Source organism: Cibotium barometz, chromosome 8 (assembly GCF_041138505.1).
Source record: "Cibotium barometz isolate CiBa-2024 chromosome 8, ASM4113850v1, whole genome shotgun sequence".
In the NCBI taxonomy this organism is placed as follows: Eukaryota; Viridiplantae; Streptophyta; class Polypodiopsida; order Cyatheales; family Cibotiaceae; genus Cibotium; species Cibotium barometz.
In genome coordinates, this window is record NC_141053.1 from 39,230,067 (window position 1) to 39,245,735 (window position 15,669).

At 42.2% G+C, this 15,669-nt stretch overlaps 1 pseudogene across 1 annotated transcript; it reads right to left on the reverse strand.

Moving 5' to 3' along the window:
* Positions 1-522: 522 nt before the first annotated feature.
* On the reverse strand, positions 523-1,735 carry LOC147636240 (NDR1/HIN1-like protein 10; annotated as a pseudogene). The gene has a single exon (XR_015266505.1). The product of XR_015266505.1 is annotated as an NDR1/HIN1-like protein 10 (transcript).
* Between the last annotated feature and the right edge of the window lie 13,934 nt (positions 1,736-15,669).

The window sequence follows — 15,669 nt, forward strand, 5'->3', positions numbered from 1 at the left end:
GTTTAATGCCATGCTCATGGAGATGGAGATATGTCAGAAGGCTAGAGATGGATTTGATTTTGGTTTCTAAGTAACTACAAAGAAAGTTAAGAGGAAGGACTTTGGTACACCCTTGCTTTTTACTCGACAAGCCTAGCCACATGCAAGAGAATTGCAGATAGTAGGAGGCAAATGAGAAGAATGGCACCTTGAAGCTACCAAAAAAAGGAGTCAAGCAACAGTGCTTGCTAAAGTGGAATAGGAGCTCTTTATAGTTATCAAAGAAAATGTGCAAGGTATAGCATTCTACTTCGTGGATCGTTGGTCCAGTGAAGTGTCTCAACACATGACCAGTCATCACAAGGACCATTATACTCCCTAATAGCCTAAAGAAGAGTCCATCCTAGAATGATGCCGAAAGCCCCTCAAAAGGCACATGTACTATTTCTTTTGTGTCAATGCGTTTCATGTCATGTTAGGTTTTTGAATGGCCTTGATCATGGGTGTCCCATTTGTATCAACAAGTGTGGCAAGCCAAGAAGGTGCTAGGAAAATGTATACTGATTTTTTTTATAAAAGAATTATCAAACAATATATTCCTACAAAAGGTAGTTTAACTAAACTAAGCTTGGTATAATAATGAAATGCTGTGATGCCTTTGCAAAAGACAGGTTTCATACCACCACATGGACGGCATGAGGTGAAGTGTCTCCTAAAGCACAAGACTTTTGACTGTGAAGCTGCAATTCTTGGAGAGGAGGCGGGCGTTTCCAGCGGCAGGGTTACTGATCTCCACATTGCAATCCACTTCGAATTTGGAGTCCCTTGATTTCCAGCTGCCGACCTTAATCCTGACTTGGGCTATGGTCTTGGCGTCCAACGAGATGCTGCTGCTATCGCTCTTGAGGCTCGTTTGCAAGGCCGATCCGATGGCAGACGTCAAGGCAATGTCCTGCCCCTTCATTTGGAGGTCGAGCAGGGTGGTGTTCTTGTGGCCTTGGTAGAACGCCGGAATCGAGCCTTGGCCGATCTGGGCACCTTGGTAGAAGAGCGTTACGTCCACTTGGTCGTAGTAGATGCCAATTTTCTTGTTGGGGTTTTCGGCCTGCACAGCAAATGTGACATCTGCGTTCAAGTAGAGAGAGACACCGGGGCTAGTATTCGATGCTTGGGTTGGCTGTGTGGTGAGATTGAAGGCAGAGATGGTGGCGCCCGTGACTGAGAATTGAGGGGTTTTGGGCTGCAAGACTAAGTACAGAACAAGAGCTGCTACTCCTAATACGATGATAATTAGTGCCAGAATTGAGCAGACCCACGCAAGGCAGCAGCGCGTCGGCGGCCAGCCCTATAGCTGGGATGATTAGGAGGCAATGGCATGGGCGTCTTGTAGATGAAGTCCTTCTGCCTGTACACTTGATCATCAGCAGGGAGAAGGCCTTGCTGTTGGTCTTTGTTAATCTTCTGATCAGGCATGTGGATGGCCACAGAGCTGGGAGTAGTGGATGATGAGCTGGAGAAGGGTGGTGCTGAAGGATGAGACGGATCCAAAGGGTGAACCTTTTCAGCCATATCTGAGGTAAGCTAAAAACTGTACAACAAATTATGCGAAAGTGTGCTAATAGCTACAAAGCTTACGATGGCCTTAGCTAAGATTAGACGCTCTTAACAGTAGGCTTCTAGTACAGAACTTGTTGCAGAAGTAGAAGAAAGAAGCAGATCGAGTAGAATGGAATGAAGCGTGGATTTGAGAAGCTCATCGACGAAGACTCCCTTATATAGGGATTGCTTTGCAAAACCATTTCAACGAGAGCGGGACACGAGATCAGTATCTCGGAAGCCGTCAAAAGAGCCCAGCACACGCACTTTTGTTCGGTGGCTACGTTGTGGAAAAAGTCGAAGTACAGTTCCGAGTTTGCGTGTGTTTAGACCCGCCGCGTTGTTACAACAATCAAATTATTTCATTCTTAAAATACAAAAATTTGCGCTAGCACACACAGCGTGTAGCAACCACCGAGTGTCATAAATAAACTTTTTTTTAAACCAGTGAAAAAAAAAAGGATGGCCTTCAAACCCAATCGTTTTTTATTGAAAAAATGCATATAACTTAATGGTTTTATAACTAAAACTTCAAAATTTTGGAATTTGGATCTTTAAATTCAAGGCTACACAACATTACAACTGGTTTTTTCCAATTTGAGTCGTAAAAATTATACCAAAGGATGGTTTTTTTATCACACTCTGGTTGAGCCCATTGTATCGTATTTAGTGCCCACGTAAGACTCACCGCTCTTCCCCTTAAGTGGGTAAGGAAGCATGGTGTTGTGGGGGTGGCGGCGGGTGGCGGAGCAATTTCCTTGTGTAAAGCCATGATATCATCACTTTCGATATGTTTTGTTGACCACCATAATGCTTACACATCTTTAAGATGCAGGCCCAAAGAAACAACCTTTGCACCAAGAATGTGGTGACAATGTGAATGATGTGCTTGCCAAGCTCTGTGTCAATACCCTCCGAGCCATCTTACAAGCTTGTATACGTAGTTATCATAACAAGCTATTGCGGGATTAGGCTTTAAGTATTATTTACTTAGACACTATGTATGGGGCAGCAATCATGTGCTTTCTCTTTCTATGTATTCCCTCATCTTTATATGCAATAAGTAATCCATCTTTCGCCTAATCTTTCCATAACAACATAATGGGACTTCATCACGACTCCTCATGGTGCCTCTAGCAACACAAGTTTAATTTTTCATCAACACGCCTCTAGCAACAACACAAGTTTTAATTCTTTCATATGGTTCTACTATCTCTCGAAATTCATAGCTCTCCCAAAGTGTTGAGCTTGATGAGAGTTTTTGACTCCATAGATATTAAAAAGGTAGACATGTGAAACCATATGAAGCATTCATACATTGTTAATCATCTCTATTCCTAAGCAGCCAAGGCTTGTTAGAGGCAATATATTCCTAGCGAAATAGACAAAGCTTCGTAGCTGCTACCCTTTGAAAGGTTAGAGAGGAGCTTCTCTTCTCGTCGACTAGCAATATCGCTCAATATAGAAGTTACCAATGGGTGTGAGTAATCATCTGCTCGGTATCCTCAACTTCATCACGCACTTCTATCGATCCCCATTTTGGGGGCTAGAATATGGTTGGCCACCGAGCACAGTACTGCATGCGGCTCCTATAGAGGGGACAATCACATTGCTTTTCCACTTGCTCAATGTTTCATTTAAAAAAAACTTAACATCAAAGGTTTAGGCATTAGGAATACAATTATGTAGTGTGGATTAATTAATTGATTTTCATTTTTTACTCATTGTAGGCCCCTATTGATGAGCTATTGATTCATTGTGAGAGAAACAAATAGAGCTATTGGGGCTATGTTTGAAGCGACCAAAGATTTTAGAGCACATATCTCATGTTGATTAGTTACTTTTCTACTAGAAAATAATGTGCCTCACACTAACATGGTTTTGTTAGGCCATACATCACCGTCCATTGGGCCCGTGTGTATTAGTTATATAGAATAGAAGCTTGGCATTGCCCTTACTTATTGAAGTTTATGAGTATTGAATAATTGCAAGTCTATCAGACCTTTCATAATTAGATGTATAAGATATAAGGGTGCACAACTTAGTTAACTCATGTAGCATGTCCATACAAACTAGATTGGTAGCATGCATGTGGAATAAACTTATTAGAGTCCAATTAGGTGATTTGGTTGCACATCTATTTCAAGAGGCTCATTGTAGTTGAATTTTGTGCTGCCTAGAGAGGATTAGGGTGTATAGAAATGGATGAGAATCAACATCTTGACATAATAGAAATGTAAGAAAGAGATTAAGACAAGAAAGAGATTAATCAACATCTTGACATAATAGAAATGGATGAGAATCAACATCTTGACATAATAGAAATGCAAGAAAGAGATTGAGACTAATGACAAAACTAGAGTATAATCTTAGGCAAGAGATTTAGCAAAAATCTCATATGATAATCTATTAGATAGAGGGACTCTGGTATAGGCTTAAGTATATCTCCATTAGCCACAATTGTGGCTCCTAGTCTTGATTAAGCCATCCCCTAAGCAACATCTCCCTTGAAGTGAGCACCTACTTGAGCTATTTCCCACCTTCTTCTAGGTGCCTTCTTTTGGCCTCCATTTGGGCTGGACATTCCACACATACCTTCATTCTTGGGCTTCCTTTAAGCCTTTGGCTTACGTAACTCATACAATTAATTGAGGGTCACATGACACTCCCTCTTGCGCCTAGCATTTATCCAACATCACTTGCTATTTTCACCACTCCCCCTCAAGTGATGAACTACTACCACAATATATACACTGGATCTACTACCCTTGTGGTCAATCATAGGTGCCTCATAAGCTACAATGTTGGTTTAGGGCTTGAAGTTTTACACAAGCGTAGGAATATAATGAGTGGGATAAACACAAGGTGGGAGAGGCTCCCTCTCCCATCAATTACAAGAGACGTTTTGATGATTGGAATCCTTCTTGGGAAGCCCCTTCATTCAATTATTCTTTGATCATTATGTTTTCTTTGATCATTATGTTTTCTTGGGAAGTAGAAGAAAGAAGCAGATCGAGTAGAATGGAATGAAGGGGGAGAGAGCGTGGATTTGAGAAGCTCATCGACGAAGACTCCCTTATATAGGGATTGCTTTGTAAAACCATTTCAACGAGAGCGCGACACGAGCAGTATCTCGGAAGCCGTCAAAAGAGCCCAGCACACGCACTTTTGTTCGGTGGCTATGTTGTGGAAAAAGTCGAAGTACAGTTCCGTGTTACACAATCAAATTATTTCATTCTTAAAATACAAAAAATTTTCCAATTTGAGTAGTAAAAATTATACCACGGTATGTTTTGTTGACCACCACCAAGGATAATGCTTACACATTTTGAAGATGCAGGCCCAAAGAAACAACCTTTGCACCAAGAATGTGCGAATGATGTGCTTGCCAAGCTCTGTGTCAATACCCTCCGAGCCATCTTACAAGCTTGTATATACGTAGTTATCATAACAAGCTATTGCCGGATTAGGCTTTAAGTATTATTTACTTAGACACTATGTATGGGGCAGCAATCATGTGCTTTCTCTTTCTATGTATTCCCTCATCTTTATATGCAATAAGTAATCCATCTTTCACCTAATCTTTCCATAACAACATAATGGGACTTCATCAAGACTCCTCATGGTGCCTCTAGCAACACAAGTTTAATTTTTCCTCAACACGCCTCTAGCAACAACACAAGTTTTAATTCTTTCATATGGTTCTACTATCTCTCGAAATTCATAGCTCTGCCAAAGTGTTGAGCTTGATGAGAGTTTTGACTCCATAGATATTTTTAAAATGCATGGAAAAAAATATTCCTATGGAGGAAAATTTATGATTACTACCCTTAAATTTCCTAAGGTATGAAACCCCAAGGGGTCAACATAATTCCCACTTCCTCCTCCTTATGCATCGCCTGTGCTTGTTTATGAGGAGCCGTACGTGCAGAAGCTATATGTAAGTGACCACGAACTCTTTCTGTTCTCACTTTCTCTCAAGCAACAACGAACGCTTTCTCGAGCCAGGATAGCCTCGAAAAACTATGCAAGGCTTGGTCAAAAAAAAGAAAACTATGTAGGGTTGGCCAAAGCAATCCTTGCAAGGAAGGTGATAGGCACAGCGTAGGGGGATGCGGAGTCCGGCTAAAGATAGCATCCATTCTCCTTCCGAGGCACCGCAATGGTTTATAAAAAGGTAGACATGTGAAACCATATGAAGCATTCATACATCATTAATCACCTCTATTCCTAAGCAGCCAAGGCTTGCTAGAGGCAATATATTCCTAGCGAAACAGACAAAGCTTCCTAGCTGCAGATTCTTTACCCTTCGAAAGGTTAGAGAGGAGCTTCTCTTCTCGTCGACATAGAAGTTACCAATGGGTGTCAGTAATCATCTGCTCGGCATCCTCAACTTCATCACGCACTTCTGTCGATCCCCATTTTGGGGGCTAGAATATGGTTGGCCACCAAGCACAGTAGTGCATGCGGTTCCGGACAGTCACATTGCTTTGCATAGAGAGAGAGATAAGTCGCTTCTATTCACTTGCACAATGTTCCATAATTTAAAAAAACTTAACATCAAAGGTTTAGGCATTAGGAATACAATTATGTAGTGTGGATTAATTAATTGATTTTCATCTTTCACTCATTGTAGGCCCCTATTGACTCATTGTGAGAGAAACAAATAGAGCTATTGGGGCTATGTTTGAAGTGGCCAAAGATTTTAGAGCACATATCTCATGTTGGTTAGTTACTTTTCTACTTAGAGCAAATAATGTGCCTCACACTAACATGGTTTTGTTTGTTAGGCCATACATCACTGTCCATTGGGGCCGTGTGTATTAGTTATATAGGATAGAAGCTTGGCATTGCTCTTACTTATTCAAGTTTATGAGTATTGAATAATTGTAAGTCTATCAGACCTTTCATAATTAGGTGTATAAGATATAAGGGTGCACAACTTAGTTAACTCATGTAGCATGTCCATACAAACTAGATTGGTAGCATGCATGTGGAATAAAATTATCAGAGTCCAATTAGGTGATTTGGTTGCACATCTATTTCAAGAGGCTCATTGTAGTTGAATTTTGTGCTGCCTAGAGAGGATTAGGGTGTATAGAAATGGATGAGAAACAACATCTTGACATAATAGAAATGTAAGAAAGAGATTAATCAACATCTTGACATAATAGAAATGGATGAGAATCAACATCGTGACATAATAAAAATGGATGAGAATCAACATCTTGACATAATAGAAATGCAAGAAAGAGATTGAGACTAATGACAAAACTAGAGTATAATCTTAGGCAAGAGATTTAGCAAAAATCTCATATGATAATCTATTAGATAGAGGGACTCTGGTATAGGCGTAAGTATATCTCCATTAGCCACAATTGTGGCTCCTAGTCTTGATTAAGCCATCCCCTAAGCAACATCTCCCTTGAAATGAGCACCCACTTGAGCTATTTCCCACCTTCTTCTAGGTGCCTTCTTTTGGCCTCCATTTGGGCTGGACATTCCACACATACCTTCATTCTTGGGCTTCCTTTAAGCCTTTGGCTTACGTAACTCATACAATTAATTGAGGGTCACATGACACTCCCTCTTGCGCCTAACATTTACCCAACATCACTTGCTATTTTCACCACTCCCCCTCAAGTGATGAACTACTACCACAATATATACACTGGATCTACTACCCTTGTGGTCGATCATAGGTGGCTCATAGGCTACAATGTTGGTTTAGGGCTTAAAGTTTTACACAAGGGTAGGAATATAATGAGTGGGTTAAACACAAGGTGGGAGAGGTTTCCTCTCCCATCAATTACAAGAGACGTTTTGATGATTGGAATCCTTCTTGGGAAGCCCCTTCATTCAATTATTCTTTGATCATTATGTTTTCTTGAGTCTTCTTTTTGTTCTGAAAATCTTCCTCTATATGGTCTAGTTTGCCACAAATTCACTCTGGGTCTTGGTCCTTTGGTGAAGAATGATTTCTCCTCATAATGTGATGGAGGTCCACCCAGCTTTGACTTTGAGTCTTTTCTCCTCTTCAATCAAGGCTGCTTCAATGCTAGTGAAGGTGGGGTCAAGTAGATTTTTCAAGGTAGCCACCAATGGTGGGCTGAATTCTTCCAAGATAATGCTCTTGAGAAGGATTGCTATGGCCTCCTCCTCATCCCCTAGAGATTGAACATATGCAAGTTGTTGCATAACACTTTAAGACAAATTTAGGAATTTTGGGAATTATTCGAGTCCCATTTCTTATAGGATTGGTTGGAAACTCGGTATTTTTGTGTAGTTTGAGCTAACATCTATTTGTTGGTGCATTCTTTGTGCCAATAGATTATATCTTGACACAACTATTTGGCGTATTTGTTTGTAGTTGTATAGATACATACGTGACACTAAACTTAATTGAGATTATACAACACCTTTCATATGAAGAAGATAATGTTAAATACTATCTCCACTTTGAGACATTGAAGTAAAAACATGGGGTTTATTTAATTTGCCAAAAGAATTCTAAATATCATTATAAAAAGGAACCTTAGAAATGAGAGATCTCTAAAGGGTGTGGTGTTAGAAACAACAAAACAAAAAGTAAATCTCAATGACAGGAACAATATGCTAAGTTTATGATTGATCCACAGATAAAAACCCATCTTAGACACTACATCAAGATTATAAATCATGATATATATGCTCAAATCTGAGGGACATTGAAGTAAAAACATGGGATGATAATGCCAAAGAACACTTGTTACATTCAATGAGATTGTTACATTCAAGTTTACAATTTATCCGAAGACAAAAACCCTTCGTCGTCAAGATAATAATTGAGTACAAATTGTATCTCAAACATAGCGTTTTCTCATGTATTGCTCCAATACATACAAAGTTTCTCTATCATAAGCTGCTTCATTTACTAAAGTGTTGCAAGTGTTTCATTGAGACGGATCCAAAGGGTGAACCTTTTCAGCCATATCTGAGGTAAGCTAAAAACTGTACAACAATGCGAAAGTGTGCTAATAGCTACAAAGCTTACGATGGCCTTAACTAAGATTAGACGCTCTTAACAGTAGGCTTATAGTACAAAACTTGTGCAGAAGTAGAAGAAAGAAGCAGATCGAGTAGAATGGAATGAAGGGGGAGAGAGCGTGGATTTGAGAAGCTCATCGACGAAGACTCCCTTATATAGGGATTGCTTTGTAAAACCATTTCAACGAGAGCGGGACACGAGATCAGTATCTCGGAAGCCGTCAAACGAGCCCAGCACACGCACTTTTGTTCGGTAGCTACGTTGTGGAAAAAGTCGAAGTACAGTTCCGAGTTTGCGTGTGTTCAGACCCGCCGCGTTGTTACAAAATCAAATTATTTCATTCTTAAAATACAAAATTTTTTCCAATTTGAGTAGTAAAAATTATACCACGGTATGTTTTGTTGACCACCACCAAGGATAATGCTTACACATCTTGAAGATGCAGGCCCAAAGAAACAACCTTTGCACCAAGAATGTCGTGACAATGTGAATGATGTGCTTGCCAAGCTCTTGTGTCAATACCCTCCGATGCCATCTTACAAGCTTGTATACGTAGTTATCATAACAACCTATTGCAGGATTAGGCTTTAAGTATTATTTACTTAGACACTATGTATGGGGCAATCATGTGCTTTCTCTTTCTATGTATTCCCTCATCTTTATATGCAATAAGTAATCCATCTTTCACCTAATCTTTCCATAACAACATAATGGGACTTCATCAAGACTCCTCATGGTGCCTCTAGCAACACAAGTTTAATTTTTCCTCAACACGCCTCTAGCAACAACACAAGTTTTAATTCTTTCATATGGTTCTACTATCTCTCGAAATTCATAGCTCTCCCAAAGTGTTGAGCTTGATGAGAGTTTTTAAAATGAATGGAAAAAATTTCCTATGGAGGAAAATTTATGATTACTACCCTTAAATTTCCTAAGGTATAAAACCCTAAGGGGTCAACATAACTCCCACTTCCTCCTCCTTATGCATCGCCTGTGCTTGTTTATGAGGAGCCGTACGTGCAGAAGCTATATGTAAGTGACCACGAACTCTTTCTGTTCTCACTTTCTCTCAAGCGACCACGAACGCTTTCTCGAGCCAGGATAGCCTCAAAAAAACTATGCAAGGCTTGGTCAAAAAAAAGAAAACTATGTAGGGTTGGCCAAAGCAATCCTTGTTGCAAGGAAGGTGACAGGGATAGAGTCCGGCTAAAGATAGCATCCATTCTCCTTCCGAGGCACTGTAATGGTTTATAAAAAGGTAGACATGTGAAACCATATGAAGCATTCATACATCGTTAATCACCACTATTCCAAAGCAGCCAAGGCTTGCTAGAGGCAATATATTCCTAGCAAAGCTTCCTAGCTGCGGATTCTTTGCCCTTCGCCATACCATCGTACCCAAACATGCTCCGATGGGGACCAAACTTTGCAAGCATGTGGGGGGGACCCACCCCCACATGCTTGCAAAGTTTGGTCCCCATCGAAGCATGTTTGGATTGGTAATTAGTGCCCAGTCTGGATTTTTCAAGTCTCTTGGTGCTTAAGAGGCCATGGAAAATCCGGGCCTTCCCCATACCATCGTACCCAAACATGCTCCGATGGGGACCAAACTTTGCAAGCATGGGGGGGACCCACCCCCACATGCTTGCAAAGTTTGGTCACAATCAGAGCATGTTTGGATTGGTGATTAGCGCCCAGTGCGGGTTTTTGAAGTCTCTTGGTGCTTAAGAGGCCATGGAAAATCCGGGCCTTCCCCATACCATCGTACAAACTTAAACATGCTCCGATGGGGACCAAACTTTGCAAGCATGGGGGGGGACCCACCCCCACATGCTTGCAAAGTTTGGTCCCCATCGGAGCATGTTTGGATTGGTAATTACCACCCAGTCCGGATTTTTCAAGTCTCTTGGTGCTTTAGATGCCATGGAAAATCAGGGCCTTCCCCATACCATCATACCCAAACATGCTCGGATGGCACTAATTACCAATCCAAACATGCTCTGATTGTGACCAAACTTTGCAAGCATGTGGGGGTGGGTCCCCCCTCATGCTTGCAAAGTTTGGTCCCCATCGGAGCATGTTTGGGTACGATGGCATGGAGATTTTCAACAAACAATATGATAGCCAAAGTGTTAAAAAATATAATAAAATCAAGAACATCAACTAAAATGTAATGATACTCAATAATGAAAAAACTCATAATGATATAAACATCAAATAAGTACATCAGAATGAAAATAAGCTACCCCAGCTAGTCTGAGGTTAGTCACTGCCCAAAAATCTAAGTACAATGTAAGTGAGCTAACCCAGCTAGTCTGAGTTTAGTCACTATCAAGATAGAGATCTAGTTAGCAGCACCCTCTCTAGCTATCAATTGCTCTAGAATGCTCTCATGGTCATTCACTCGAAGCCGAAAACGAGGGTGAGAACTGTGTTTTCGGCTCTGTACTCGAACAAGAGTGAGTCTGGTAGCAATCACTAGATGAGAGAACTGAAATGCCTCTAACTCCCACTTCCACTGCTGGAACTCAAGACTCCCCCGATGAAGTCGAATCTGCTGGTAAAACTGGCCTACCACAATCATGCTATGGGCATCATAAGAAAATCCATGATCATCCACTGTATCCTGGTCAAGGATGCACTTTGGCCTAGTGCAACTCATCAGATAGTAGTCTACTCCCTCGCTTTCCCTCATTGGCAATAACAGCAAATACATCACCCTCCTGTAGCAAATCTATCAGGTCATCATAACTGACCATGAACGCAGGACCTGTGTGCTCATCAGACAACACTAGATGTGAAGGATGCTCGGGGGAGAGGAATGTCTGTATCCATGCATCTACCCATCCTCTCGAGGCACAATGTGACCAATCGCCATCCATACATGCTCCACAGAAGCATGCAAACCGTCGTGTGTAAATCGTGGGGGCCGCCATGCACGTGCTAAGCCCAAGGTGCCAGGTACTGTGTCACAATCATGGGAGGCTCTACGGTCAATCATGCCACCATCCACATGCCAAAAAAGTCTCCTGACAATCCGAGCATCACGTTTCGGGTACGATGATGCTACACTCCCACACAAATGTTGGGAGCACCACTCGACTACGTGGCCCGCATCTCTGAACCGCTGAGCATCCTGTCGCCCGCACAGCTGATGACGCCTCAAAGCACGTTTCACACACGCACCTGCACCATCATGCTCTCCCTTCCCGTGACCAGTCTCAAAGAATGACCAAATCACTGGGATACTAGACTGCACATGCCACCTATAAATCCATAAAAGATAGTCTTAGTTATTGTTTTCTTTAAGATGTTCTAGTGAATTTAGTTTAATTGTTGAAAAGATGCAGGGGGGAAGAGAGATTGAGCTCTTGCAAGCACACACACACACTCACAAACCCTAATAGAGAACACACAAGGTGAGAGGCTGAAAATCTTCTTCTTCTCTACTCAACACTCAACACACCATATACAAGAATAATAGTACACAATAATATGGAAGGTACTCAACCAATACATACACGGGTTCTCTATAGTGTGAACCCGACTAAATGAGCTGGCGCTATAACTATGCCAGTCTCTAGAATGGCTGTCACACAGCCTGTCATCCCACTGGCCGCATATCACCCAAGATCTCACCAACCATGCCAGTGGTGTAAGTGTGGGGCCTATCCCCCAGGCGGGTCATCAGTGGCCACCGCCTCACTAGACGAGCTCGATATCTCAACACTCCCCCTCGAGCTCAACTCCATCTCATGTACACCAAGCGAAGCCCTGAATCTGCAGAGCTTCTCTGTACCCAATGCTTTGGTGAAGATGTCAGCTACCTGATCCTCTGTGCTGACATAAACAAGGTCAAGGTCTCCTGCCAAGACCTTCTCTCTGACGAAGTGGTAGTGGACCTCTATGTGCTTCGTACGAGCATGAAAGACTGGGTTCCTGGCCAACTGTATACTGCTAATGTTATCACAGAAAATGACAACTTGTCTATCCACTGATAGACCCAAATCTGCAAGTAGCTTTCTCAACCAAGCTACCTCACATGCTGCCATAGCAGCTCCTCTATACTCGGCCTCTGTACTGGATAGAGCAACCGTAGGCTGCTTCTTGCTGCTCCAAGTCACAGCAGCACTCCCCAAAGAAAACATGAAGCCACTGGTAGATCTTCTGTCTGAGATACTACCAGCCCAATCAGCATCTGTGTACCCATGTACACATATCTCTGTCCCAGTCTCATAGAATAGTCCACAATGCAAAGTAGACCTCACATACCTCAGTATGCGTCTCACTGCATCCAAATGCGGTTTCCGTGGAACCTGCATAAACTGACTCACCAATCCAACAGCATAGCTCAAATCTGGTCTGGTGATCATCATGTAGATCAAACTTCCTACTATGCTCCTGTACATAGTAGGATCCTCCAAGATCTCTCCTGAATCTGCACTCAACTTGCCATTCTGATCCAATGGCACAGAAATAGGCTTACAGCCTGTCATACCATACTTGGACAACATGTCCAAGCCATACTGTCTCTGCAGTAATCCAATACCATGTGGTGACCTAATCACCTCAATGCCCAAGAAATATCTGAGCTCCCCCAGATCCTTCATCTCAAACTTCTGTCTTAGCAAGATCTTTACATCAAAGATCTCTGCATCATGGTCCCCCGTAATGATCAAGTCATCTACATAGATGACAACAAGCACAACTCCTCTATCACCATGTCTCACATACAATGAGAAATCTGCATTGGCTACATGAAAGCCAATAGTGACAAGATATTCAGAAATCTTGTCAGACCATGCTCTTGGTGCTTGTTTTAAGCCATACAAGGCTTTCTTCAACCTACAAACGTGCTCGGGGTGACCCACATCCTCATAACCAGGTGGCTGCAACATATACACCTCTTCTTGCAAAACCCCATGCAAGAATGCATTCTTTACTTCCATCTGATGTAAAGACCATTGCTTTGACGCAGCCACTGCTATCACAACTCTCACCGTTGCCATCTTGGCAACTGGGCTGAAAGTTCCTCATAATCAATCCCATATGTCTGCGCATATCCTTTGGCTACCAATCTAGCCTTGTACCTGTTTATGCTCCCATCACTGTTATGTTTAACTTTGTACACCCACTTGCATCCAATGGCTTTCTTGCCTTCAGGCAATTGCACTAAATCCCAAGTTTCATTTCCATATAGTGCATTCATCTCCTCATCCATAGCTTTCTCCCAACACACATTTCCAATAGCGTCATCAATGCATGTGGGCTCAACAACTTGCACAACCTTTGCCATATATGCATAGTGATGTGCCACATAACCATCATATGTAAATCTCTGCACAGGGTTCTTCACTCTCCCTGATCTTCGCAGCTTTTCATTCATGGCTTCCATAGCCTTCTTTACACCAGGTGTTCTCATAGCTGGGATCCCAAGCTCCTCATCAAGGCTCATATCTGAGCCACTAGACTCTCCATCAACATGAGAATGCCCTGCAGAAATGTCAGGCATACCAAGGGGCTCAACCACTTTCTCTTTTCCTTTACGTGATGTACTAATCACATTTGCAGGGCTGGTATTATGACGCAGCCTGCCACTCCATGGTCTATCAACAGACCCACTAGATGAGGACTCTCCTGGTCCACTCAAAGACTGTGATTGCTGACCTGCATTCTGTGCAACCACACTTCCACTCAAATCAGCCCCAACAGCTTCTTTTTCAGCAGCATACCAGCTGCTCATCTCATCAAAGACAACATCCCTGCTTACCCTCAACTCACGTGTAGCAGGGTTATAACACCTGTACCCCTTTTGCTCAAGGGAGTATCCAATAAACACACATTTTTCAGCTTTCGGATCCAGCTTAGTTCTCAGCTCATCTGGCACATGCACATATGCAATGCATCCAAAGACTTTCAGATGAGACAAATCTGGTTTTCTGCCAGTAAACCTCTCCTCTGGAGTTACATCATGTATGGCTGCAGTTGGAGTCCTGTTCATGATGTATACTACTGTAGAAACAGCCTCAGCCCAATAGCAATGCGGCATATTCTTCTCTTCCATCAATGCTCGCGCCATCTCAGCAATGTGCCTGTTTTTCCACTCAGCAACTCCATTTTGTTGCGGAGTGTATCTGCATGTGAACTGTCTCCGAATACCATTTTTCTTCAAAAATTCAGAGAACTCATTGGAGAAGTATTCTCCCCCTCCATCTGACCTTAGGCACTTTACATATTTTCCTGTTTGCTTCTCAACCAAAACTCTGAAATTCTGAAAGTGAGTGAACACCTCACTCTTCTCTTTCATGAAATATACCCACACTTTCCTTGTGTGGTCATCAATGAAGGTCACATAATACCTGCAGCCTCCCATAGACACGGTCTTCGTAGGACCCCATACATCTGAATGCACAACATCTAGTGCATTTCTGCTCACATATCTGTTACGTGGAAACACATGCTTTGTTTGCTTCCCAAATTGGCATGCTTCACATATTTTCTGCATACCTTCCACTTTAAATTTTGGCAGCCCTGTCACAATTCCTTTTGTCTGCATAGACTTCAATCTTTGCACATTTACATGTCCAATTCTTTTATGCCATATGTCTGTGTCTGCAACAACTCCTGAACCATTTGCAAACATCGCAGCACTCATTTCAGGCATGTCTACATCCAACGTAAACATTCTGCCCACTCTGTTGCCTTTTGCAACCAACCTGCACTTGTCTTTGAAATCTTCAACATAACACCCATCAGGGTTAAACCGAACCTGCAACCCCTGCTCAATCATCTGGCCAACTGAAACCAGATTCTTTATTATGTTCGGTACATGAAGTACATCTACAAGGTACTTCACTTTGCCATCCTGCATAGATAATGGCACATCTCCAACGTGGGCAATTGGATGAGCAGTGTCATCCCCTGTTTCCACAAAACCTGGTCTTTCTGGGTTCTTCATCTCCTTGAACCACTCCCCATGACTCGTCATGTGGTTCGAAGCACCTGAGTCCACATACCAAACATTATCTTTTTGTGCTGCATCAACATTTTCAGACATGGCATTCACG